This window comes from Trachymyrmex septentrionalis, unplaced genomic scaffold (assembly GCF_001594115.1).
Source record: "Trachymyrmex septentrionalis isolate Tsep2-gDNA-1 unplaced genomic scaffold, Tsep1.0 scaffold21, whole genome shotgun sequence".
NCBI lineage: Eukaryota > Metazoa > Arthropoda > Insecta > Hymenoptera > Formicidae > Trachymyrmex > Trachymyrmex septentrionalis.
In genome coordinates, this window is record NW_017305288.1 from 228,863 (window position 1) to 255,609 (window position 26,747).

Consider the following 26,747-nt stretch of genomic DNA (forward strand, 5'->3'; position numbering starts at 1 on the left):
CGGGAGGCGCGATCCGGACGAGACGTTGTTCCTGAGCCCAACGTAGTGAGAGCACGTGGCATTCGTAGTCAGGGAAGTCGATTCCGTCCGCCAAAGCCATAGCCTTGTCATTTAGAGTAAGCGTGTCGCGTGTCGTATTTTCGTGTAGTACCGTGTCGCCGCTCTGTGCGGCCGTATTGAAACGTGTCTTATTGTCGAAATCTTGCAGCGCCCGATCTGCATGTTTTAGAGTATCGGCACTTTGTGTTCTGATAATTACGATAAGTGATTATAGTCATTATTAGTGGTGAATATTCCGCCGCATCGAGATTGCTTAGCGTCAAGCTCTTGTGCTTTTTCTGTCCTTATCTGACCTTCGGTCGAGCGTGGGGAAGCCCCGCGAGCGCGCACGAGGTTACGCCGTGTTACGCTCTTACCAAATTCGATCGCCGTATGAAGCGGCGAATTATTGTTCGCGGAAATGTCCTTGCGTGGCGTGAGCTCGTGCCGCGGAATTATAACGAAAGTAATACGCGCCGCGTAAAGCATCTCAAGGCCGGTGCGAAACAGCGACCGCGGTGGGTTAGATTGTATCATCACAATTTTGTCGGCAGATGTAAAGGAAAGCCGAAGACTTGCTCAATATACTTGTTATTTTTACTATTATTAATCTTTGTGTGTTTTATTGCCGTTACTATTCGCTTCTCCAAATGATCCTCTATTCTCGACCACGAACCACCCCCTCTGCCATTTCCGAGACTGAGCTACCAGTTGAGAGCCCGTCGATGTTCACAGCCCGTTAGAATATTGCATAGAGAAATATCGCGTAATTTCGAGGAAGAGTGGCACGCTCAATCGTGCCTGGCGCCCAACTATTGTTTCGCGATTTTGTGTTGCCCTTAAGAGTGGCCGCATGAAGACGCCTTTCTGTCGCGTTTCGTTTAAAGTCACCCGTAATCCAATTGCATAAGGAAATCGGCTATGAACGCGCGACGAAGTTGCGCCACACTCGTGAGTGAGGTTGCAACATATATTTCTATATTCTTTATATAATACTTTTATTTTTAATATTTTGTTTGTTGCACTCCTAATATTTTATTTTTATATTGAAATATTTTTTTTCTAATTCCTACATGCAGAAAGTTGAAGCCACTGGAATACAACCAAAGAATCTTTTAATCAATATACGATAGACAAAATGATGCTAATAACGGAATTAATCATTTTATAATAAGAGAATTAATCATTTTCTAGAAGATTCTTTAGCAAGACTCAGGGAATATAATAGAAGGTTCTATAACAAGCGATATAAGAAATAAACACTATACAGTGAAGATGATTATGTTCTTGTCAGACAATTACAAAAGAAAGTTGGTATCAACAACAAGCTAATGCCTAAATACGAAGACCATTTGTTATTACCAGTATTGAACAACAACCGATATGTTCTCAAGAACATCCCTGGTTTCAATATTTCCTCGAGGCTGTACAATACAATATTATCCTCCGATAAATTGAAACCATCAATCAAATCGGCGATACAGCCTTTCGAATCTAATTAAATGTAGTATATAGTAATGTAGTTTATAAGTTCATTTGTAATATCTGATAAAGGGTTTAGTACTTAAGTAATATTTGTTACGTCCGGACCGAGGTTTTTATTTCCTGTTTTAGGGTCAATGCATCAAAGCAATTTACCCAGGGATTAGGAGATCAAGTGTGCGTTTTTAGGATTGTTCGGTGGGGAGAGTAGGATTGTTGGTATGGAGGGTGGTTTCAAACCCGGTGCCGAAAAGCTCGCGAAGTTTATAAGCTAACCTTCGTGGATCACTCTTTTGTATGACTCGATAGTCGGGGAATTGATAATTTATCTCCAATGGTTGGAGTAAGTACCCGTTATCGCTAGGTGATGTTACCGCGTTGTTCTGAGTTAGTAATTGTGCCAAATTTTGGAAGTGTGGATAAGGGTCGTTGTTTGAATTAATTGCAGTCTTGATCTGAAACCTCAATCTTTTCTCTTTTACCCTGCGGCCGCCTTTGGTAGGCATAGGAATAACGCGGTACAATTATTGCGAATCGAAAAAATTGTCGTTAGACGGGGGCCACGCTATTGGCAGCGACAGTCGTGACAACTGATTCGTGTACAATTATCGCGGATCCGAAAAATTGTCGTTAGACGGGGGCCACGCTCATTGGCAGCGACAGTCGTGACAACTCTTCGGATTTCGTCTTTCTTTTGAGGAACTGTCACTTAGACGAGGGGCCACGCCATTGGCAGCGACTGGTCGTGACAATTTCTCAAAGTACTCTTGAAATAACAATTTTCCGTAGAACAGTTTAGACAGGGGCCACGCTATTGGCAGCGACAGTCTTACCGTTCCCGGATGTATACTTGAACGGACTCGAAGAAGAGGAGAGATCTAGGTTTCGGCCGAATAGTTTCCGTATAATAAAGTTTTAATAAAGAAGGAAAAATATGTTACAGTGTAGGAATATAAGTTCGGAGGAATTAGCGCGAGGATAGCTCTTACTCTGACTAGGTTGGTGTTCGCTCTCAAGTTTTTTCTTAGACTCTCCGTGTCTGTCTTTGGCACCTCCTTTTATACCAAAAAAAATGATCTAGTCAGCATTCATTGGAATTCGATGAGAGCTATGCTCGCGCTTGGTTTCCTAACGCGCGGCAGGGCTCCGCGCTAGCCCCACTCCCGGCGCTGCGAGTCTTATATTAATAGTTTATAAAAATTCTTACTTAATTAATTAAATTCTTACTTAATTAATATCCTTATGCGAGGCGAATGTGTTGTATGTGAACTTACATAATTTAATAATGCTACGTCTTACTTGAATATACGCGACATATATATACATTATCTTATACTTGTAATAGATTTTGATTTTATTGATAAAAGAGAAAAATAAAAGGTTCGTCCTCGCATTTGGAAGGTCTTAATTTTTACTATCTTAACTATTTAATTATTGAATATTGAATATATATATATATATATGCTGTTCGATAATTCTCTGGACTCAGCGGAAAAGATTGTCGGTTAGATGTATTTTGTCTACGCGGCGCATAAGGCGTACCGCGAGCTGTCCGTGTCCTTCGAGCGTAAAAGAGAGAAAAGGAGCCGAATAGGCCTTTTTTTAGAAAGAGACGGTTACAAGGCCTAAACTATAGATATTAAACTATATATTTATAATAAAAGGCTGAGGGTTTTGTCGGGATATAACATATTGTAATAAAAAAGCAAAAATTTTCATTTTTTGTATTAAAAAAAACATTATATACAACGCGTCTCTTATTACAAATCTACTTCCTCGCATAAATTAAGTCGACAATAAAAATGTGCAAATGGAAATCGTCTGTAACTTATTTGAGTGACAAATACGTACATCTGGCCATATAAATTCCATGAAGTCGCAACTGTTTTAGAAGCTGTTTTAGATGGTAAAAGACTTCGTTGCGCGTAAATAGATCGAAATGGTGGCATACAGTTTCACGGCACGACGTTCGTTTGATAACGAAAAATGTAATAAAAATTTGCACGATATTTTCTAATTGTAAGTGCCTGTGATATTACACACTGACATTAAAAGTTTAAATCTAAGTTGAGCCTTCTCATGTCCGGTGGCGTTAAATAATCCTTTATCTCTCGCGTGCGCAAGCGGTGATTGCCAGCATACGTCATGCCAAGACATAAACCGTGGGTCAAAGTTCGAGAGCGTGGGGCTGTACAGTGTTTATTGACCCCTTCGAAACAGATACACACTATATATAGTACTACCGTATATTAGTATTTTTCGAAGAAACTTCCATCGTTAATTTCATATTTATAAAAATTTTATATTATGCGTGAAACATAGCCAAAGTATTACTTTTTTACTTCAAAAGTGACACAATTAAAAAAACGTGATTTTTTTTTAGTTATAACAATGATTGAGTATAAACATTATGAATTATGTAACTTTACTTAAAAAAAATCATCAAAATCAATTTAAAAAAAAATGATTTTTTAAAGATTTATAAAATGAAAATGACATTTGATTATGTTAAGGATATATTTTTTGTAATACTTAATTTTTCATTAAAAACATTTTTAAAAAATTGTTCGATTTATTCGGATTTTGGTGACGCAGCCTGTATATGTATCTTTGTTCTCGCATATTTTCTTTTTCTATAATAATTAATGATATAACAATATTACACATTGTTAAATTTATGTCAAAAACATAAATTCATAATATTAAATTATACCCAATTTGAATTATTTTTGATCACATCTAAGGGTCGTCACTGCTTCTATATAACTACAGAAATGGATTGATTTATTTGCACATACATGAAAATTAAAAATAACAAATGTTATTTAATTCAAGGGACTAGGTTATTATTGGTTCCTTTAACATCTAATAATACAAGTTCATTTCTGAAAACGACAAACAGACTCAAAGCTATTTCTTCTGAAAATACATTTGAACAGAGAATCAAGAGCTGCCACAGTTTCTTAAATAGCAGACTATTTTCAGTTTAAATTTGCATCGATTTTCTACGTGAATAGAGAGAAAAAGATCGACGCGCGTGTGCTTTCAGCAAATCCTACATCGAACATACTAATTTTATTTGGAATATGAACAAGGATTTAGATGATATTTAGAAGCGACTTATATATATATCTTTCCTAATCTTCTTAATAAAACTCATTTAGACTTGAAACAATCGAAAAATCAATAAAATATGTGTAATTTTTCATTTGTCGTATTTTACTCGTTCTAATTTTTTACTTTCTAAATGTATCTCAGAGAAAATTATATCTATAAAAAAAAACCAAAGAGAGAAAAAAATTTTCAATTCTCTCTTGTATTTATGAACATTTTTATTTCTTCCACAAAATTCTATACTATAAGTCCGTATTCAGAATGTGCTTTTATCTCTAAAATTCTAGTATGCGTAACGTAAATTACTGCATGTTAACGCGCTACATCGTTGTAAGCGTTCTGAACACGGGCCTATATATCTATTGAAAATTATATACATTAAACTTTATTATATTTTAGCACTCTAAGTTTACATTCAGTCTTGCCAAGTTAAGAGCATCTCTAGATCCAGCATCAAGGATCCTAATAAAGCTGGAAGGTGATCTGAAGTGACACGCGGCGTTGCGTATTTTCGCTTGGCAAAGTGTATTCTCCGTTGAGGGAATTAGCGACTCGACAGCAGACGAAGGGATGCAACTAATGGGGTCTGACGTTGACGAATCTCCAGGTTACAAAGTCGTCAACCACGACTGGCCTCACCGCCGGGAAAGTTCGCATCGGTCGGGTTCGCGACCGGTAGTCTATCGGAATAATCTGCCACTAATTTTCAGTGAACGAGATAGCTTAAAAGTTAAAGCACTCGTTATTTCATCTCGCGGTAACCCTTCCGACGCTCCTTTTTCGATCGATAATGCGGGATACAGTTTAAAGAAATTTCGTGACCACTGTTATGAGACTTAAATAATTTTATATAGCTATTAAAGTACTTAATAAGTAGTAAGTACAATAATCGAAAATAATAAATTTTTTAGGATAAGTAAAACAATTCTAAAGTTTAAGAATTTCTGACTTACGACTTTTTGTTCAATTGTTTAATGACAATTTTTTTATGCTTACACCTAGCATAAATTATTTTTCTGCATTACTATATCATAAATACAACTTTAGTGGATCTGCGATTCTAGGGACGCTAAACTCTACGATTGGCAACATAAATAAATTATATTACAATTATGTATGTTACAGACAATGGTTCTCTCTCTTTTTCCAACTAAATCTCAATATTCGAATTCAACAGAGAATTGGACAATGTCGAAATTTGTTGATCTACGATTAGCTCTGACATTCTTCTCGTATAGCAACGGATGTTTTGCTACTACTGCTACAACTGCTTTTACGATAGCCCGCGGTTTACGGGGATTCAAGAACATATCGCTTGGCCATGTCCATGGAAGACAAATTCCAGTCCAGCTCCCGAAAGGAGGGATCCTTATCGGCGACCTCATCTGGAGGAGCCTCATCCAGACTTGCCACGGACATGCGATTCAGAGATCTTCTCGAAACTTCTCTCTGGACTGGATACTTTTATCTCTTCCTACCGTTTACCCAAAAGGGATTACTTTCCCATTAGGATCTTGTCTTTCAGGGACAAATAGTCGAAATTCGAGGTGGCTGCTACCGGTAAAACGGCGATTTTTCTCCGTTCTTATCAGTAATTCGATAGAACCACAACGACTGTTAATCTGGATCTCAACGTTTCTTGATATGCATTGAACTGTTTTTCTACCCACGCAATTATTTTTATTGATACCTTAAATTAGTACTTATTGGAGATATTTTTTTGGAAACAAAAGTGATAGAGAGAACGTTAGCAAGAATTATCGTGCATGTGTGAAGCAATTTCTATCGTGTATAAGCTGACTCCTACTTATGTATTTTTGTCTTTATTTTGTTAAAAAATATATATGTATTCATCTGACCTCATACAAAGCATGTATAATTCTTAATTTTCCTATTATTGCGGTTTTATAATATTTCTGCGTTCTTATATCATATGTAGATGGCTCAAATTAGTAGCCGAAAAATGTAATGATCGTTTAAATTTAAATTTAATTACAGTGTATTTTATATCTGAGTTTTTTATTTTTGTGAATTTTATAACTGACTCTTATCTTTCTATTATTGACATCAAGAATCCTTGTATTAATTATTTTTCTTTTAATATATAATTTAATAATAAAATGTGTGCATAAAATAAATTGCTTTTATATAAAAATCATGCGTTTCGCGGGTTTCCTCCGTGTCTAGATCCATTCTTGAAATGCCAACATTTAGTGCAATCCTTGCAATCCACTTCATCAAAGCGAGGAGCAGCCTGATACTGGGCTGTTCCTCCGGGCCGTTTTTTTTTTATATTACGCTACTTGTTGAAGTGGTGGGAGGAAAGAAGAGAATTGTGGGTGAGGGGGGAAGGGAGGAACAGCTCAGTATTACTTTTTTCATATGATTACTTTTTTCATTTTTTCTTCAATCGGTTCCTGGATTTTACAGCAAATGAACAATAGACTTGGGGACTTCGTAATAAATCGCTCGAGTACTCCGAAATTGTGCTAATTAACTATGTGTTCGCGTATGTAATTAAAGCCTAGCTATTGTTTCCCAACGAATAAATTAATCGATGAGTAAAAATTTCTTGATTCCTGAGAATCTTCGTCTTAATGGCGAAAGTGCGTTACTATATCTCGCTGCGGTGAGAAAGTAGAAATGCCTAATTAAAACTCGCGATGCACTCAAAAGGGCGTAATCGGTTTCTTCGAGCAAATGCACTCTGGTTACATCTAAAGGGAGTAGCAAAAACGCAACTGCTAATTGGCGCTTCTCGAAAGACTACCGCGCTCCTGATGGATTTTCTCTCCGAGTTATTTCGCTTTCCCTCCTTCCTGGGCACAATCTAAGCGAATCTCTTCACCGCAGTGCAAATAATGGATTTCGTAACCCTTTCAATATCCATGCGGCATACATCACGCGGATTGTATTTGAATAATTCATGTGCTTGAATTATATACTGTAGTGTAAGAAAGATAATCGACAAATTAAATATAGAACTAAATTCTTAAATTAAATTCAAATATTAACAGTTCTAACAACTAAATCAATTTTTTGCGAGCCACCGCTGATTGAAGAGCGTAGAGAAATAGCATAACTAAACCTCTTAGTTTGGATTATGATGAAATTTATTCTTCGAGTAAACGACTTTCCGATCCTGGATTTCCGATTTAAATTTCCGACCGTTTAACACGTTCTCGCTTTGCTCATCTATCAGTCCGTCGCGTTTCTTAGTTTAAGAGTGTGTGAAGGAGTGAATTATGGAGAGGCTGTAAAACTGTAGTTACTCATCCTGATAATTATTTAATAAACTTATCTGCCCATATCTCTGAAACTATACCAAGTAAAATCAAAATCTTTCCACATCATTCCTTACGAAATACCTTGCGCGATCTTTGAGGTCACGCACTTAATACAAAATATACAAAAAAAACCTCTTTGATAATAAAGACAGAGGAGAAGATCAATACGAATATACGGAGAATACTGGGCCAAATGTAATTAAAGAAGAAATAGAATATACAATTAAACTACATTTTCGGATCGTTTTCTTAATTACTTTTCATGGCATCCTTTCTGTCAAAAAATTTTAGAACTATTCAATACTATATATAGAATGGGAATAATACTTAAAGAATGGCTCCTATCCATCTTTATAGTAATCCCAAAAAAAGCGAAAGCAAAGGAGAGTGTAATGAATATCGCAACATAGCTCTAATGAATCATGCCTTAGCTGTTTTAAAAAATAATACATAGGCCGGTATTCATTCCATTCTTATTTCAAGACTGTCTTAAGTGACTTAAGACGCTAATATGGCCCTCTTTTTGGTTCATGACTTCTTAAGACTGTATTTAAGACGATCTTGAATATAAGATTCGAATATGAATACCAGCCATAATAGGATCTACAAAAAGTTAGATATAGTACAAATAATACTCAATAACATAAGTAATAAATCAAAAGTATAAGTCAAATGAAATTCAGAAAAGGATTGGAAACGCGTGAAGCTCTGTTTGCAATAAATGTCCTGTCACAGAGATGTCTAGATATGAATCAGGAAATATCTGCCTGTTTTATAGATCTGGAAAAGGCTTCTGATAAAATACAACATAAACTAAGACTAATTCTAGTAAATAAAAATGTAGACAGCAGAGACATTAGAAGTATATGTAACTTATATTGGAACGAAACAGCAAAAGTGAAAATTGAGGAAAATCTAACAGAAGAAATTCGTCGTGGGATGCGTTAGGGATGTATCCTATCACCACTACTGTTTAACTTATGCAGCGAAACCATCTGTCAGACACAGGGTTCGAAAAAACTCGGGTTTTAAAAAAAAAACTCAACCCACTGGGTTTTATGAGGATTTTATTGGGGTTTTTTGAGGTTTTTTTGGGGGGTTTTTAGGGGTTTTTTAAAATAAAATTGATTATTAAATAAATTTGTTTTGATATTTTTTTCAAGTAATGTTTAGTTTACGATGGGGTGGGTAAAATAATGCCAGCCCTGGTCAGACATTGTCAGAAATCGCCGAGGGCTTAATAATAAATGGTGAGACGATCAATAAGGTATGCTGATATGGTTATTTTGGCGGGAACGCTGGAGGAACTACAGCGCTTCATACAGCGTCTCAATTGCTGATATAACAATTACGATTTAAAAATAAATCTGAAGAAGACTAAATGGTAATAACAAAAGCACAAAACATTAGAGCTAATACTAATATAATTATGATCAATACCGTAATTGAGCGTGTAATCCGCTATACCTGGGAGCGTAGATTACAAGTAATACTGACCAAACCAATGAAGTCAGATGCCGCATAGAAATTGCTAGATCAATTTTTAACAAAATGAGAAAGATAAATAATAAAAAGCATACAGCCATAGATATAAACAAATCATATATATTTAAAATTCAAATAAATAAGAAAGCTCTTCTGTGATCGAAATCAATATAAACTTACGAACAAGAATGCTTCAGTGATACGTTTTTTTCATCCTTTTATATGAGGTTGAGACTTGGACATTGAAGCAAATAAGCAGAAAGAAAAATCGAAGCATTTGAGATGTGGTGCTACCGGCGTATCCTTAAAATATCGTGAGTTAATTGTATACTAATGTAGAATACTCCGACGACTAAATAAAAAATGTGAACTAATAAACATCATAAAAAAGAGGAAGTTGCAATACTTGGGACACGTCATGAGAGGGAAAAATACGAATTACTGAGAAACATCATGCAGGGCAAAATCAAAGGAAAGAGGAGCATAGAAAGAAAAAAAAATTCATGGCTACGTAATCTTTGTGAATGATTTAGTTGCAGTTTAATTGAACTCTTTAGACGCGCAACCAATAAAATTATGTTGGCCATTATGATTTCCAATCTCCGATAGAAATGGCACGTAAAGAAGAAAACAAAACGTAATAATCAAGGTGATCACAGGTATCCAAATTTAACGAATATATATATTATAAAATTAAATCAGAGCCTTACAAAATTCTCCTCAGTGTAAACAAATCGACAGAATTATAGAGAGAAAATTTCTGATCGCATTAATCATAAAGTTATCCTAAACAATGTAAATCTATGATTTGATAACATTCTTAAAATATAATTGATATGTTAAATATGGACTTACAAAGAAAGAAAAAGCAGAATTAAATTCTCGTCAACGGATTTAAAACATCAAACTGTGATATTCAAACTGTAGGTTATCATCTCTCTTCGCGCGGAAATCATAACAAATCAATCTAATAATAGTCATACTGATAAAATTGTATTAAATACAAGTAAACTAGTTAGAAAAAAAAAACATCAAAAACTCTTAAACCAATTAAATAAAAATTAAGAATTTAAATTAAAATAAAGTAGCATACATTCACTGTGTGTGTGTGTACATGGAGAGAGATAACATCTTCAATGTTGATATAACGAATAATCTTATTCGTTACAGAAAAAATTAAAAAGGTGTTGACCAATGTGATCTTTTCACTTATGTGCGTTTAATTCTCTAATCAATCAATTTTAATTTAATATTGCAAAAAAAACATTTCAAATATCCATCATTAACGCGCACGATATTGAAAGGGTTAGCCAACAGATTTTGAAATAATTAAATTACCTTTCACTCCATGTAGTTCCACCGAATCACCAACTTCTGTCGCCGACTTACGATCGACACACGCAAACTTCACATTATTCACGTTTATGGGAAAGTCGGACGTTACACATTCAAAAGACGCGATCGATTTGATGAGCTTGCACGAGGCGTTGAACCACTAATCGCCGGAAGACTTCGGGATGACAGGTTTTGAATTTACTCGCGGACCGCCGCGGCCAGTGTCAAGTAGCGGCGCGGCAAAGCGCGAGATACGCCGCCGGGATACGCGACACGACGGTACGTGGCACGCGCCCGCGACTGGACGCAAGGCATTCTGACGGTGGGTCCGCGCACAAAATCTCGAGCTCGGCCGCATTCGGTGTCGTTCGCGAGTGTTCGACTGCGGAGCACGTGGTTTTCGCGCGACCATGCCGCTACGCACACACACACACCCACTCGTAACCACCCGCATCTGTCGCCACCCCCGCGTGAACTCACCCTATGTAAACGTCAATTGCGGTAAACATCGAAGAAACTAAAAAGATCGTAAAGTCAAAAGAAAGGAGCCTAGCGGGAGAAATACACTGCACCGACGATTTTGAGATATTCTTCCTTCTCATGCAGGAGAAAAAAAAAGTATAACGTAGATATTTAAATAAGAAACCATCGATCATTTGTAAGAAGATACAGGGTATGAGATATGTGATACTATCTCGAATATGGATTATCCAAAATTTTATCATATATTCTTTCTTTTATATTGAGATGTTAAGATATTCAGAAAGAGAATAAAATTTGTTAAGATGTTAGTAACGTTGAATTGACGATCTAATTTAATTTGATAGGGATTATATTATATTTCAGTTTATATATATAATTGTATGTTGGAAGTCTGAAAATGATCGGGGCGAATCATATATCTGAGATAAATTTATTTAAATATACATAGATGTATTATTCCAGCTTTGACCATAACAGACGCTGTACTTAGTTGATTAATTCATATAAACGGTTCTGTTTCTAATATAATTAATATTGTTAAAATTTGTCGATCTTATATCGTCAAGATTATGATTTCATCGAGAGAAATACATTTAGCGTATTGACACTGATGTATGGAATTAATATTATTATCTATTTTTATCTTCTTAATCGACATATGTTCACTACTGGCGATCAATAGAATATATCGAAGACATACTTGCTTTATAAACTTCGGCCTGATAATGAAGCGATGGATCCTGTTACATATGTGTATTGCACTCGACAAAAGTACTCCGGACGGTTCAGTCATAAACCATCAGGCTCGCAGCACGACAGACGGTACACTTTTTCAGAATAGCTAGGCGCATACATCAATGTCAAATGGAAACGGACTTGTCGCGGAGTAACGACGTAATCCTGAGACGGATCGTCGCGCATCCGTTATTTCGGAATAACGGAGAAGGGTTCTCGAAGAATGATAAATCGCACAGAAATACGGGCTCAGATCGATTTCATCGCGTGATAAAATCAGGTAGAATCCGACATGAGATAGCGTCGCTAACAAAGATGATCGTGGATAACGTTAGTTCATAAAATAGAACGTTATTATTTTCATTCCAGCCAATTTTAGTTTTTGGAATTATGCAATCAATTAGAAAATAGTACTTTCTAATAAAAATTATTTTCTCATTAAACTCGCACGCTTTGGTAGCAAATGAAGCGAATTGAGCCGTTCCTCGATTATTTAAGGCAGGCGAATACCGAATAACGGCTATTGAACAAAGGCTAAAAGGGTAGTTTGGATATATCAGTACAGGCATTCGCAGAGCCTCCCCTAGAAACTCGCCGCATTAGTATTCGCCGCGGATACACGCTCGCCTGATGAGCTCACCCTGTCGTATCATCCCTTGTTTCAGCAACGATAAAGACTGCCATGTCTTTTTGAAATGTCGGTAAAATAAGAAAAGCGATAAAAAAGTTGCATAGTTTTACGTATTAATAATTAAGGTAAATGTACCAGATAGTGGACATGACACTATTGTTGGACAAAGTAGCAAAAAAGTTTAAATATTAAGATTTTTAAATAATTCTAAATAAATTCGTTATTTATAAAAATTTAATAATAAATTTATTTAGTATATATAATTACAAAAGTAAAATTTCTTATGATAATAATAATTAAATGATGAGTAAATTGGGCAATTAGGAATCGGCGCTTAAGTGACGAAAATTATAGTCCAATAATATATTTCAAACAAATCAATAACGTACGTTTCGGCTAAATTCAAGCCTTTCTTCAGCAAATAAATTTTCATGAGTTGTGTTTCATGACAAATGTGTGCGTGGATTTCGTTGGCTAATCTCCCATACATTTTCCTAAGGCCAGTTGAGCTGAATGGTCTCAAGAAATTAAGACCTTGAATATAATATTAATTGTAATAATTAAATAATGAAAAATGGAAAATAAATTAATAACAATAAATAAAGGGCAAAGTAAGAGTCAAACACATTTCTTTAAAAAAGTCGCACAATTAAAAGAATAAATTACAAATAGAGAAAAGTAAAATTGAAAAAATATATAATAAAATAAAAACTCAGTTTACATACAAATAAATTACAAGTTTCGGAAAATAAATTGAAGAGTTACCTCAGGAATTAACGCACGCAAATAATTATTTTCGATACGATTCGCCATAAAATGAAAGTTTAAGTAAAAAAATACACATCGACAAAATTAATTCATCACAAGATATTCAAAAAGAAAATATTTCAGGGAATCACAATTCCATATATAAATTCAATTCTGAAAAGGTAAAAAATATTATTAAAAATACAAGTACTAAACTCTCTTCCTACAGTCACAATAAATTGTCTTCAATAATAAAAGTACAAAAAGATCCTCTTCCTGCAATGCCAACAAAAAATGTAGTTTATAAAATATCACGTAATGATTGTGATGCGTCCTGGACAAACAGACAACTTAAAATAGAATAGCTAAACATAAAAATAATTTTAACAGAACATAATCCACTCATTTAGTGATAACGAAATACAAGACGCATCACAATCACAATTTTAATTGAGACAACGTTGAAATATTAGATACTGAGCGAAATAATAAATAAATTATCTCCAAAATGATAAACATAAAAAGACAAAAGAAGGCATTATTTAAAAACAGACACAGAATTATTGAATCCTGGTTGTTATCATAGTTTTCTGACTGATCACTGATTATTCACGTCAAATGACAAACAAATATGAGTTTAGTCGCTTATTCTTCATTTCATTATCATTAGACTCGCAACCATCAACATCGTTGTTTATTTTCTTTTATTTTATCGACGTATTATAACATACCTGAATTTTTATATTATGTGCACGATGCTAATTATTCATGGATTATTTGTTACATCTACGTGCATTGACTCCTGAGGTAACTTTCCACATCAAATTATTTTCCATTTTTCATTATTTAATGTATTACATAATAAAACAAAGGACTCTTTCTAAACAAAATAAATAAAAATAAATACCGGGCAAAGTAAGAGTCAATACATTTCTTTAAAATTCACAAAAATGTATATTACAAATAACAGAGGTAAAAATTACATAACGCAAAAATTCGAATGGAAATTAAGACAATGATTAAAAGTTACAAGTTTCGGCTACCGGATTGAGTCCTCTTCAGACATTAACATAACGAAAAAATCGCAGAACAAAAAACAATTGTCGCAAAAGATCGCATATCGGGAACAATCACATATCGGGTGAGTCTTAATGTCGAATTAAACGTAGTTTCTGTACGGTTGAACAATCAAATGTATTAAAAATATCTTGGTAAAGTTCTGGTTGATAAAAAGATAAATTAAATTAAAAAACAAAAAAAAACCTAAAAAATCTACGCATAAATGAGATAAAATACCGGAAGTCTAATAAAAAATAATAAAATTGTATAATAAAAACTCACCAGAATTCATGTGTCAGAAATATAAATTAGTGTGTCCAAAAAGGAATGAAAAACATTTAAAATATATACAGCAAGAAGGAACGTAGATGTGCAAGACAGACATTACGTGTCGATTATTATGTGCGTTCAACAAAGACTGAGAGAGGAGACAGACTGTTAGTAACGGAAAGTCAAACTTTATTTATGATGGGAATATAAGCCTTGTGGAGGCCATCAGTATCAGTTCGTAAATTGAAACCATTCTTTTACTTTTTGATATTAAGCATTTCTGAAACCAAACGTCTGCGATAGCAGGGTTCTTCGTCTAAAATTACGACTTCATCCCATTTAAATTCATGATCGAGCTGTCTCCTATGCTCAGTTATGACATATCGAGCAGGAGTGTTGTTGGAAATTAAGGACCAGGATTGCTGAACATCGCAATCACATTAGATACAATATGAATTAGGTGTACAAGTATGAAATGCGGATTTGAGGAAACAGATGGCGCATCAATGCAGTGTGTGGTATAAAGATTCGACTGTTATGCCATTTTGAAGTGTCATCAACAAAAATACATACGTGAAAAAATGCGATCGAACAACAAAAATATATTTTCATTGCAATCAAACATTATTAAAAAGAGGCAAATAGAATATATATACGAATTAGAACAGTAAGCGTCAATTCCTTTGTTTCAAATGTTATAATCGCATGATTTTGCAGATCCTAAAAATGCAATTTTTTGCAGAATCAAAACAACAGTTCAGCGGGAGAGCGATTCATCAAAAGTATAAACGAGAGAGAAAATGATAAAAAACAGGTAATATATACACTTTTATTAAAATATTAAGATACACCATCGCAAATCGAGTTCGGAGCCTGTCAAAAATTTAATTAAAAGTGCTATGTTTCCTTATTTAATCATTTTCAAGGGAAGAATGCAATATTGATGATATAAAAACAACTTTTGAATCTACAGATGGGTTTTCGAAGCATATACGGTCCATAAAAAGATAAAGTTCAAGCGCGATTCTTCTGCAAAATTCATCTCCTCAAAGGAGAATTTGGATCTTCATATTGCTCGGTATCATTGTACACATTCAGCGGACTCAACAGTTGAGTTTGCTGAACGCAGCCATTGAATTATTCAAAATATTGTGTAACGATACGCCCTGGGTATGTACCCTTCCGAGTGAAACCACCAACCGGACACCGCAATCACCGAGGGCGCGATGCGTCCGTGATGCCGCATGAAACTCGCATATAACACTCCGCTGAAGATATTCGAGTACATCCGAATTCCGTTTTCTCCCACTCGTATTGTTAACTGGCGGGAATCGCCGAATAATTTCGAAACAATACGAGCGAGAACAACAATTAGTATAAAAGTCGCGATTTTTACCGCGCGCGGTCTCTTTTCCACTTGTACCACTCCTGCTCCTACTCTGCTATCTTCCAGATCCGAATCCTCCTGCCGCCAGCAAAAGGTGATAGAGTACTTCTGCCACTGTCAAGCATTCCCGATCGCAACCGACCGGCATGTCCTAGAAACCGCTGCATCGAAAGGAATCTCTGAGGCAGAGTATACTCCGTCAAGCTGCGCGTTCTCGGCCGCCGACTTGTCTGCCGCCGTCTTCCACGCACCGACACAATTCCAGGGATAGAGAATGCTCTGTCTCCGTTGAGTTTTCTCGACCGTCGGTTATATTTGAAAAATAAATATAAATTTTGCATTTCAAACCTGATTTTAAACAGATTTTAAACAGAGTAACATCAATTAAACATTTTTCATAGCGGAAAGACAATAAATATACAGAATCTATAATATTTGACGATATCGGCAAATTGCCGGTAGAAGGCTGAAAATTTGCTGATATAATCTGATGGTAGATTGACAAAATCAAAATAGACAAGTCGTACACAATGTGTACCTCAAATCATCAAGCCTCGACAGTAGAAAAGGGGTAGAGTTTTCTCTGCCTCCACCGAATGTTCTCGGTATATTTTGAATGCTAATAAGATATCAGGCCCCAAAATATTCCCTTTTTTATAACTTTTAAAATAAATTTTATAAATAAATATTAAATAAAAAATAGGCGATTGAAAGCAAACAATAAGACAACCTCAAACATTTCCAAGATGTATAGGCAGGTGCTCGTGAACGAAAGTCAAACGTCCTTACAACGCATCCTGTAAAGATAAAGTATATATACTTTATATCAATGATATCGAAGAGAAACACAGTCAATCAACGTATAAAAAATTTGATTAGAAACAGACACACAACACATAGAGTTTTGGCTGACAATGACGGGACGAATAAATCTGTTTCTTGGCTTACGGTGCCATTCATTCATCCCTTTCCACACGGAGAAATTCAAGCGCTTCAGTAAAAACGACATCAGGGTATCTATATGCCTTACACGAAGAGAAACACATTAAACAAGTAAAGAAAATGATATGATATATGACACCACGATTATTTTCTCGTGAAGCACATAAAAAAAGATCTTTCAAAAGTAGCAATAATAAAAGACACAAATTTTTTAATGTTAACACCATTATTAATGCTAAAGAAAAAACCAACCTCAATCATATACAAGAAACAATTAAAAAATAACATATCTTATAATCTGTAAATTGCCGATATCGTCAAATATTATAGATTCTTTCCGTAGTCCGAACAAACTCAAAAAATACATCAAAGTACACAAAGATGTTTATCCGCAGACATCGAAGAACAACGTGGTTTACAAAATTTCATGCAATGATTGTGACGCTACGTACGTGGGACAGACAGGTAGAAAATTAAAGACAAGGATTGCAGAACATCGCAATCACATTAGATACAACACGTCGGCACGATCTGTAATAACGGAGCATAGGAGACAACTAGACCATAAATTTAAATGGGATGAGGTCGAAATCTTAGATGAAGAGCCCTGCTATCGTAGACGTTTGGTTTCAGAGATGATTAACATCAAGAAACAAAAGAATGGTCTCAACTTACAGACTGATACCGATGGCCTCCACAAAGCTTATATTCCAATCATAAATAGAGTTTGACTTTCGGTTACGAACAGTCCGTCTCCTCTCTTAGTCTGTGTTGATCCGCACTACTGAACGTACATGAAAATCGATACATAATGTGTGTCTTACATCTGCGCTCCTTCTCACTGTACATATTTCATAAGTTTTTTATTTCTTTTTGGACATATTAATTCAAACTTCTTACATATGATTTCTGGTGAGTTTTTTATGAAATAATTTTTATTGATTTTGTTGGATTTTCGGTATTTTATATTGTTTTATTTATGCGTATTTGTCGGTATTACGTTTTTTTGTTCTTTAATTTATCCTTTTTATTAACTAGAACTTTACCAATGACATTTTTAATACTTTTGACTGTTCAATCATATGGAAATTATGTTTCGAGATCAAGACTCACCCGAACTGTGATTATTCTGAATATGCGAACACTTGCGACAATTTATTTTATTCTGTTATTATATTATTTTTCGTTATACTAATGTCTGAAGAGGGCTCAAACCGGTAGCCGAAACTTGTAACTTGTAACTTATTAGTTTATAGTCTAATTTTTTGCGAGATGTTTCATCTCGCTGTTAATACATATAATATATAATTTTATGAAAAATTTAAAAATGTGGTTGACTCTTACTTCGCCCGTTGATTGAGTTTGTTATTATGTTTTGAAAGAGTCTGTTTGGATTTCGAAACATATTAGCCTTGGTAGGCCACGCAGAGAGTAAGTGTTTTCGAGATACCGTTGTCGCCGAATATGTAGGTATTCAATAATAGCATTCCTTCGTGTGTATATTTTCGTTTCTCCATTTGGAGGGCGCGTGATTGCCCACATAACGCCTCGTGATCAGGCTCGGCTCCGTGCTTCGTTTCCGTGGATGCGGGGGTCAGTCTAACTGCGAGAGTCTAGCTGCCAGTGTCGAGTGAGCATGTATGCTTCTCGCGAACGCGTTCTACCGATTTCCGGTAGTCCTTGTATTGCGTCGTGTATGCTTCTCGCGAGCGCGTTATACCGCATTATGTTAGTCTCATTTGTAGTGCGTGGTTTGTGGAATGACTAAAAGAAAATAAAGTGTTCTCGATTGAAATATATACGGACATTCTTTCTTCCACCTTTCGTGCTAGTAGTCGCGATTAGTCGTGGTAGTTATCCACGAAGGTACGTCATCACGGACCGGGCAATTCTCGGAACGCCATAGGCATCCCGCATGAGCGCGATTTATCGATGCCTCAAGATCTGTGCGTCCAACAGAGTCCTTTGAATTTGTTTATTTATTTTAATTATAGATTCTGTATATTTATTGTCTTTCCGCTATGAAAAATGTTTAACTGACTCTGTTTAAAATCTGTTTATACAGGTTTGAAATGCAAAATTTATATTTATTTTTCTAATATAAATGTGTAGAAAGTGGTATCTCGGATGGATAAGCTTTATATAAACCATAGTTCCGAGATAACCCGTACAAAAGAGTATTATTTAAAACTTTACCATGTTATATGGGTTATTCAACATATTGCCCATCGCTAGCCACTACTTTTTCCCATCTTTCTGGCAACATACGGATACCGTGTCGGAAAAACGCTTCATCTTTTGAAGCTATCCACGAATCGACCCAATTTTTGGTATCACCATATGATGTGAAGTGTTCTCAGACAGGCCATGTGTCATCGATCGGAACAGTGGTATTCGGAAGGAGCAATGTCTGGAAAATACGACGGGTGGGATAGGACTTCCCATTTGAGCGTTTCCAAACATTTGAATTCATTTACACACACACATACACACACACATATGTATTTATGGCAGCGACATACGTGGACAGAAAACTATAATTTACATTTTACAAAGTATTATAATTTATGTACTACGTAAATATAAAAAAAACTTAAATTTTACATTAATACGAGTACATTACTTTATATCAATGATATCGAAGAGAAACATTTTCTGTGTGTCTGTCTCTCTTTTGCTTTAAAACGAGATAGAAAGAGTTTTACATTGAATCAACAGTTTAATTACAGAAGTTTGTATAAGGCCCAATTGCATCAACGTTACTTTAAGTGAGATTTAAAGTGAGTATCGCATAAATTTATATGTAAGAATATTATGTTAACCACAACAGAAATTATCACAAATGCGAAATGTCATTTCAAATTTTTCATTCATTAGCTTTTTAATTTTAGAATTTTTATAAAAAATAATATAAATAAAAGTAGATAGTAGTGTAATAAATACTTTTTAAAAAACAGGTAAAAAAAATCTTATTTAAAAAAAAATGAGATTTCGTTTTTTTGGAATAAATCTCACTCAAAAAGAAATATAATACACATTGAACAAGTGAAAGATAATGATATGGTATATGACATCACTTATTACTATTATTTTTTCGTGAAACACATAAAAAAAGAACTTTCAATAGTAGCAATAACAGGAGACACAAATTTTTTAATATTAAACACCATTATTAATGCTGAAGAAAAAACCAACCTCAATCATACGAGAAACAATTAAAGAAGGAACCTTATCTTATAATCTATCTACTATATAACTATATCTTATAATGTATAAAGTAATAGAGTAAAATCCGGTAAGCAAAATATAATTTTATTATTAGAATGTTATTTATTAACGCTTTTGGAGCTCGTAATTATTAATCGACATCTCTCATAATCCAGGAGATCACCTGAAGTGATCTCCTCTACGCTTTCAGCCAAGGTAAAATTCTTATCTAGAATGAAAGAAAATAACCATAGAAAATTACAAATCTGTATGAACAACAAAAAATGTAAATTATAGTTTTCTGTTACCACGTAAGTTCTTTCTTTAAATACATGTGTGTGTGTGTGTGTGTGTGTGTGTGTGTGTGTGTGTGTGCGTGCGTGCGTGTGTGTAAATGAATTCAAATATTTGGAAACGCTCAAATGGGAAGTCCTATCCCACCCGCCGTATTCTCCAGACATTGCTCCTTCCGACTACCACTTGTTCCGATCGATGACACATGGCCTGTCTGAGCAATACTTCACATCATATGAAGATACCAAAAATTGGGTCGATTCGTGGATAGCTTCAAAAGATGAAGCGTTTTTCCGACGCGGTATCCGTATGCTGCCAGAAAGATGGGAAAAGGTAGTGGCTAGCGATGGGCAATACTTCGAATAATCTATTTGTAACCATTTTTGCACAATAAAGCCTCAATTTTCAAAAAAAAACGCTACGAATTAATTCAAACACCCAATATATCCCAAAAAGTAGTTTCAAACATTTAAATAATTTATAATAATATATCATGAGATCTTCAAATTATAATTTTGAAGCTTGCAAGAAAAGTGAAATGAAAAATATAATCTGAATGTACATAGCTTAACATTCATGCAATATATATAGGATTAGTGAAGTAAGAAATGTACAAAACGTTTTATTTAATTGTTTACTTAATGCATGTAATGTTTGATTTAATGCTTTATTTGAAATTAAGAGTCTGTTTTATTGATAAAGTTTAGTCGTTGCTCCAGCATACCTTTAATGCCTGCTGCGCTCAATTGTATAATATTTCATTTTATCAAAGCATTGATGAGACGAGTAAAAATTGCGCGAGTTGCGTTACGAGTCAAGCGCAGTAATATCAAACTCGCATCAATCGTAAAATTTCTTTAATACATTTATGAAAAATCGTTAATCAATTGAATCTCTTTATTTCTAACGTTTTATTAGAAGACATGGTAGGTGTCTCGTTAATTGTACATTAATTATCACAGAGAATGATAAATAGTTGCTTTGTTAAAATCTTTACGTAAAATAAAATATTTGCGAAAAATTTTGACATTATCCTACCTTAAAAATTTGTAGATTTTTCATAAATTTAAAAATGAGCGGCTTTTAATTTAGAGATTTTAAGTTTACAAAAAAAAACTTGTTCTTAGAAATTAGAAATTCTTTCAAAACGTAATCTATCACCTAAAATACAATTTAATGAATATAATTTGAATGATTCTTAAAACAAAACAAAAATTGCTAGATTGTAAAAGTTACTGAATAATTCTATTAATGTAAAAGAATCGCGTAAATAAGGTATAAGCAAAGTTTGATTATATTCGGCGAGCAAAAGTGAAAGCAAAAGATGCCTAGCCCCTCGTGCTTTTCGGTCGGACAGTCCCGCCTTTAGTTCGAGGTGTTTAAGATTAATGACCTTAATAACGTTATACTTATATAATTTAACGATTTATATATAACGCAAAGACTGTTTTTAATGATTGAGCTCTTTTCTTTACACAGTTCGTCAAATGCAACAAATTCTGGCCGATCTCTTCTCCGCGGGTATGGAAACGGTGAAGAGTACTCTGGAGTGGTCGATGGTTTTCATGTTGAATTATCCAGAAGCAGCAAGGGCAGTACAGAATGAATTGGATCAAGTCGTAGGAAGATCAAGATTACCCTCATTGGAGGATCGTCAATTTCTTCCGATCACTGAGGCGACGATTCTAGAAATTCTTCGCAGATCCAATCTTGTACCACTTGGCACTGCGCACGCTACTACACGGTAAATTAATTTTTGATTTATTACTCTTGCATCCTCTTCGCTGTCCATTTCTTCGCGTCATATGACCCTTTCCCTTTCTTTCTGAGCTAAGAGCGGGTTTCACAACCGTCCTCGTCTTCTTCCTCGGCGGCTTTCCGTGTCTGGCATATCAGAACTTCGCGCGCGTGTGCACAGTCGTTTTGGACGATTATATTCGGCGAGCAAAAGTGAAAGCAAAAGGTGCCTAGCCCCTCGTGCTTTTCGGTCGGACAGCCCCGCCTTTAGTTCGAGGTGTTTAAGATTAATGACCTTAAAACTGTTTCTCTTACAAAGAGCCTATTGGAATCGAAGCAGGTGAATCGGACTCGATTAAGAATACTTGTTAGCAATGATCGTTCACGAAAGTAGCGGTCGCCGTTAGAAACAGCGCGGGCGACACGGTTTCACTTTTTCGCAAAGAACGTGACCAGAAAGAGCGTGAACGCATGTGTGCGTGTAAAAAGCCAAGTTGATTTCATCAGTTGGTTAATATCTCGTGTAGTTGATAACTATTAAAATATACGATTATCAAGTATTAAATAACAATTAAATTTTGCGTTAAATATGTTTCGTTTCCTCTTTTAGAAAATTACTAATAAAGTGAGCTAATTATTATCAATTATTTTTAATCAATTAATTTTCATCATTAGTTGGAATTTTCTCTAAAAATATTATCAGTTGGAAAAAATGTATTAAATTTAAAAGAAAATTGAAATTTTTAATAAAATATTAATGTAACTTTTATATATTAAGGCTACTTTCCTTTGTACGTATAACATATCATCGCATTTTGCCGCGCGGTAAGCGTTTCCGCGTCTAGTATGGATAACATGTTATCATGCCGAGACGTGCAGTCATCCTCTCACTCTTGTTATAAAAAATCAGCATCACTTTTATTTTAACTCTTATTTTAACATTTAATAAATATGTGCAAATTGTTTTAATATATTTTTTAAATCATTTTAATAACTTACATTTTATGTTCACTCATTTAATCTAAGAGACATATTTTAAATTTGCACGTAAATATGTTCATTACTTTACACAAAAACTTTAACCCAAAGATTTTTTTCACAAAAATACACAAATTTTCCAACAGTGTCATTATTGTTGCAGGAATATAATATTAAATGACCATTTGATACCAGCCGGTACTAGTGTGGTACCGTTGTTATACTCGTATGCGTTGTTATGTGCATATGGATCCTGAACTCTGGGATGAGCCGGAAGCCTTTGTTACGTCCGAATTGAGTTTTTTTTTATTTCGCGATTTTATGTTTCCTGTTTTGGGGTCAATGCATTGAAGCAATTTACCTCGGGGTTAGGAGATCAAGTGTGCGATTAGGATTCAGTGGGGAGAGTAGGATAATTGCGAGGGGGGGTAATCTCGAAGCCGGTGCCAAAAAGCTCGCGAAGCTTGTAGGCTAGTTTACGCGGATCATCCTTTTTAATATCTCGATAGTCGGGAAATCGAGGAGTGATCTCCAACGGTTGGAGGGAATCGTTTTCATTAGGTGAGGTTACCGTTTTTTTCTGGTCTAGTAACTGCGCCAATTTCTGGAAGTGAGGGAAAGGATGGTTTGAATCAATTGCTGTTTTAATTTGATACCTTAATCTCTTCTCTTTTTCTCTAGAAAAAGTCCGCCTTTGGTAGGCATGGAAATAACGCGAAAGAATTATCGTAAATCCTAAAAATTGTCGTTAGACGGGGGCCACGCTATTGGCAGCGACAGTCGTGACAACCCTTCGGATTTTGACTCTCTTTTGAGGAACTGTAATTAGACGAGGGGCCACGCTATTGGCAGCGACTGGTCACAACAATTCCTCAAAATAATGAACTCTCCGCAGAACAGTTTTAGACGGGGGCCACGCTATTGGCGACAGTCACACCGTTCTCGGATACTCTTATATATTAATGAATTCGGAGAAGAAAAGAGATCCAGGTTTCAGTCGAATTGTTTTAGTATAATAAAGTTTAATAAAGAAAAATGGTTACAACGTAGAAATAAGTTTCGGAGGAATAAGTTTAGCGCGAGGATAGCTCTTATCCAGAATAGTTTTTACTTTCGCTCTTAGTTTTTCTCTCTCTACGCGTTTCTGCCTTTGGCAGCTCCTTTTATACTAAAAAATGAGCATGGGAGTGTCCTCTCAGGACCAATCAGCACTCCTTGAAATTTGGTAAGACCTATGCCCGCGCTTATTTTCCTTAAGGCAGCAGGGCTCCGCGCAAGCCCCACTCCCGGCACTACGAGTCTTATCTTAATAGCGAGAGTCTTAATAGTTTATAAAGATTCGATCTTACTTAACTAATATCCTTATGCGAGGCGAAATGTGATGACATATTCTAGATTATATTAATAATACATATTTTAAACCGCTACCATCAAAATACATATTATATCTTATACTTCGTAATTCTTGAATAGATTGTTACGTCCAGACTCCACAGTTCTTTTCTTCGATAAGAAACTTTCGTCATCACAAAGAATTAGTGAGCAGTAAACCACTTGAAATAGGAGCTGAGAGCAATAAATGCTCGTTTTAAACTAACAACCCATCCGGGACTGAACCGTTGAGTTAGATATTTGAACCAAGTACCAAATAGACAAACCTTATCTCGAGGACTATAAAATGAAATAAGAGCTGAGAACAATAAATGCTCAGTTTTTAACTAATAAACCACTCGGGACAGAACCGTTGGGTTGATATTGAAACCAAGGGCCAGATAGGCGAAACTTAAGAACAAACAAACTAGGCTTTGTAAAATGAAACAGCGGGTGTGAGCAACAAATGACATGTGGCTCGCATCTATTAGACACTCGAGAAACGGTCGATGACGAAAGTTATAAACAATATCCCTAATCCTGGAGTGACTCAGCAGTACACGTACTCCGCTCTCGGCGTCACTAACTCGCCATATAAAAGGAGAGGTCCTCCACGAGGAGCGTCACTTCTTTTTCGGGACTCGGCAGTTATTAGACTTCTCCTTCGGGACTCGACTATTATTAGACTTCTTTTTCGGGACTCGGCAATTAGTCGTAACAAGATTTTAGTTTCATTAATAAAAGGAAAAAATAAAAGATTCGTCCTCGCAGTTGGAAGGTCTTAATTTTTACAATGTACTTACTATATTACTTAATTATTGGATATATATACTATTGTTTAACATTTTTTTGGACAAAGGCTCTCAACGGAAAAGATTATCGGTTAGATATTTTTTGTCTACGTGACGCATAAGGCGTACGAGCGTGAGCTATCTGTTTGTTTCGAGTGTTTACGAAAAGGAACCGAATAGGCCCTTCTATAAAAGGGACTGTTACAAACCCTAAGAAATACTAAATTAAAGATAAGATAAATCGTATATTTATAATAAAAAAATAGAGAGTTTTGTCGGGATATAACACCTTCCGGCCCAGCCGTTTTTTTTTCCCGATGGTAAAGTGTCACAGCCGCAATTTTTCATGCCCTTTGGAGTCGGTAGATAAAAGTGCCTGGGTGAAGTGTTGGCGCGCATGGAAATCTTCCTGTTCTTCGCGTCATTAATGCACACGTTCAACTTGTGTCTACCTGAAGGTGTTCCATTGCCCAGCCTGGAAGGCAACATTGGCGCAACACTAACAGCGTTATCCTTTAATTTGCTTGCTGCAGAGAGACCTACTCTTAGCAGACTGCGACAACGAGGTCTCTACCAATAGACCCTTGCGTAACATTGGTAGCCATTAAGTCCTCGACGAACTTTAAAGCACTGGCACCGTACTCGTTCCTATTGCCGCAGAAGAGGCGAATAGAGAGAGAAGAATCTGCAAGCGTGCTTACGCTATGAAATTCATCCACTACGCATGCCAAGTTGGAGAGCCGTAAGATTATATTTAATTGTAAGATTATATTTAATTGTTTACAACATTCCTCGTTTCCTCCTCCTCCCTTACTCTCCCATTTCATACTAAACTCAATTCTATATAACCTCCGGCCCAGCCGTTTTTTTTCTCCCGATGGTAAAGTGTCACAGCCGCAATTTCTCATGCCCTTTGGAGTCGGTAGATAAAAGTGCCTGGAAAAAGTGTTGGCTCGCATGGAAATCTATTCTTTGGTTCGCTAAAGCACATGTTCAACTTGAACCTAACTGAAGGTGCCCCATTGCCCAGCCTGGAAAGCAACGTTGGCGCAACACTAACAGCCGCAATTTTTCATGCCTTTTGGAGTCGGTAGACAAAAGTGCCTGGAAAAAGTGTTGGCTCGCATGGAAATCTATTCTTTGGTTCATTAAAGCACATGTTCAACTTGAACCTATCTAAAGGTGCCCCATTGCCCAGCCTGAAAGGCAACATTGGCGCAACACTAACAGCGTTATCCTTTAATTTGCTTGCTGCAGAGAGACCTACTCTTAGCAGACTGCGACAACGAGGTCTCTACCAATAGACCCTTGCGTAACATTGGTAGCCATTAAGTCCTCGACGAACTTTAAAGCACTGGCACCGTACTCGTTCC

The 26,747-nt window shown here is 35.6% G+C and overlaps 1 pseudogene; it reads left to right on the forward strand.

Annotated features, from left to right (window-relative positions):
- Positions 1–26,747, forward strand: part of LOC108747979 — a 27,274-nt pseudogene extending 527 nt beyond the window's left edge.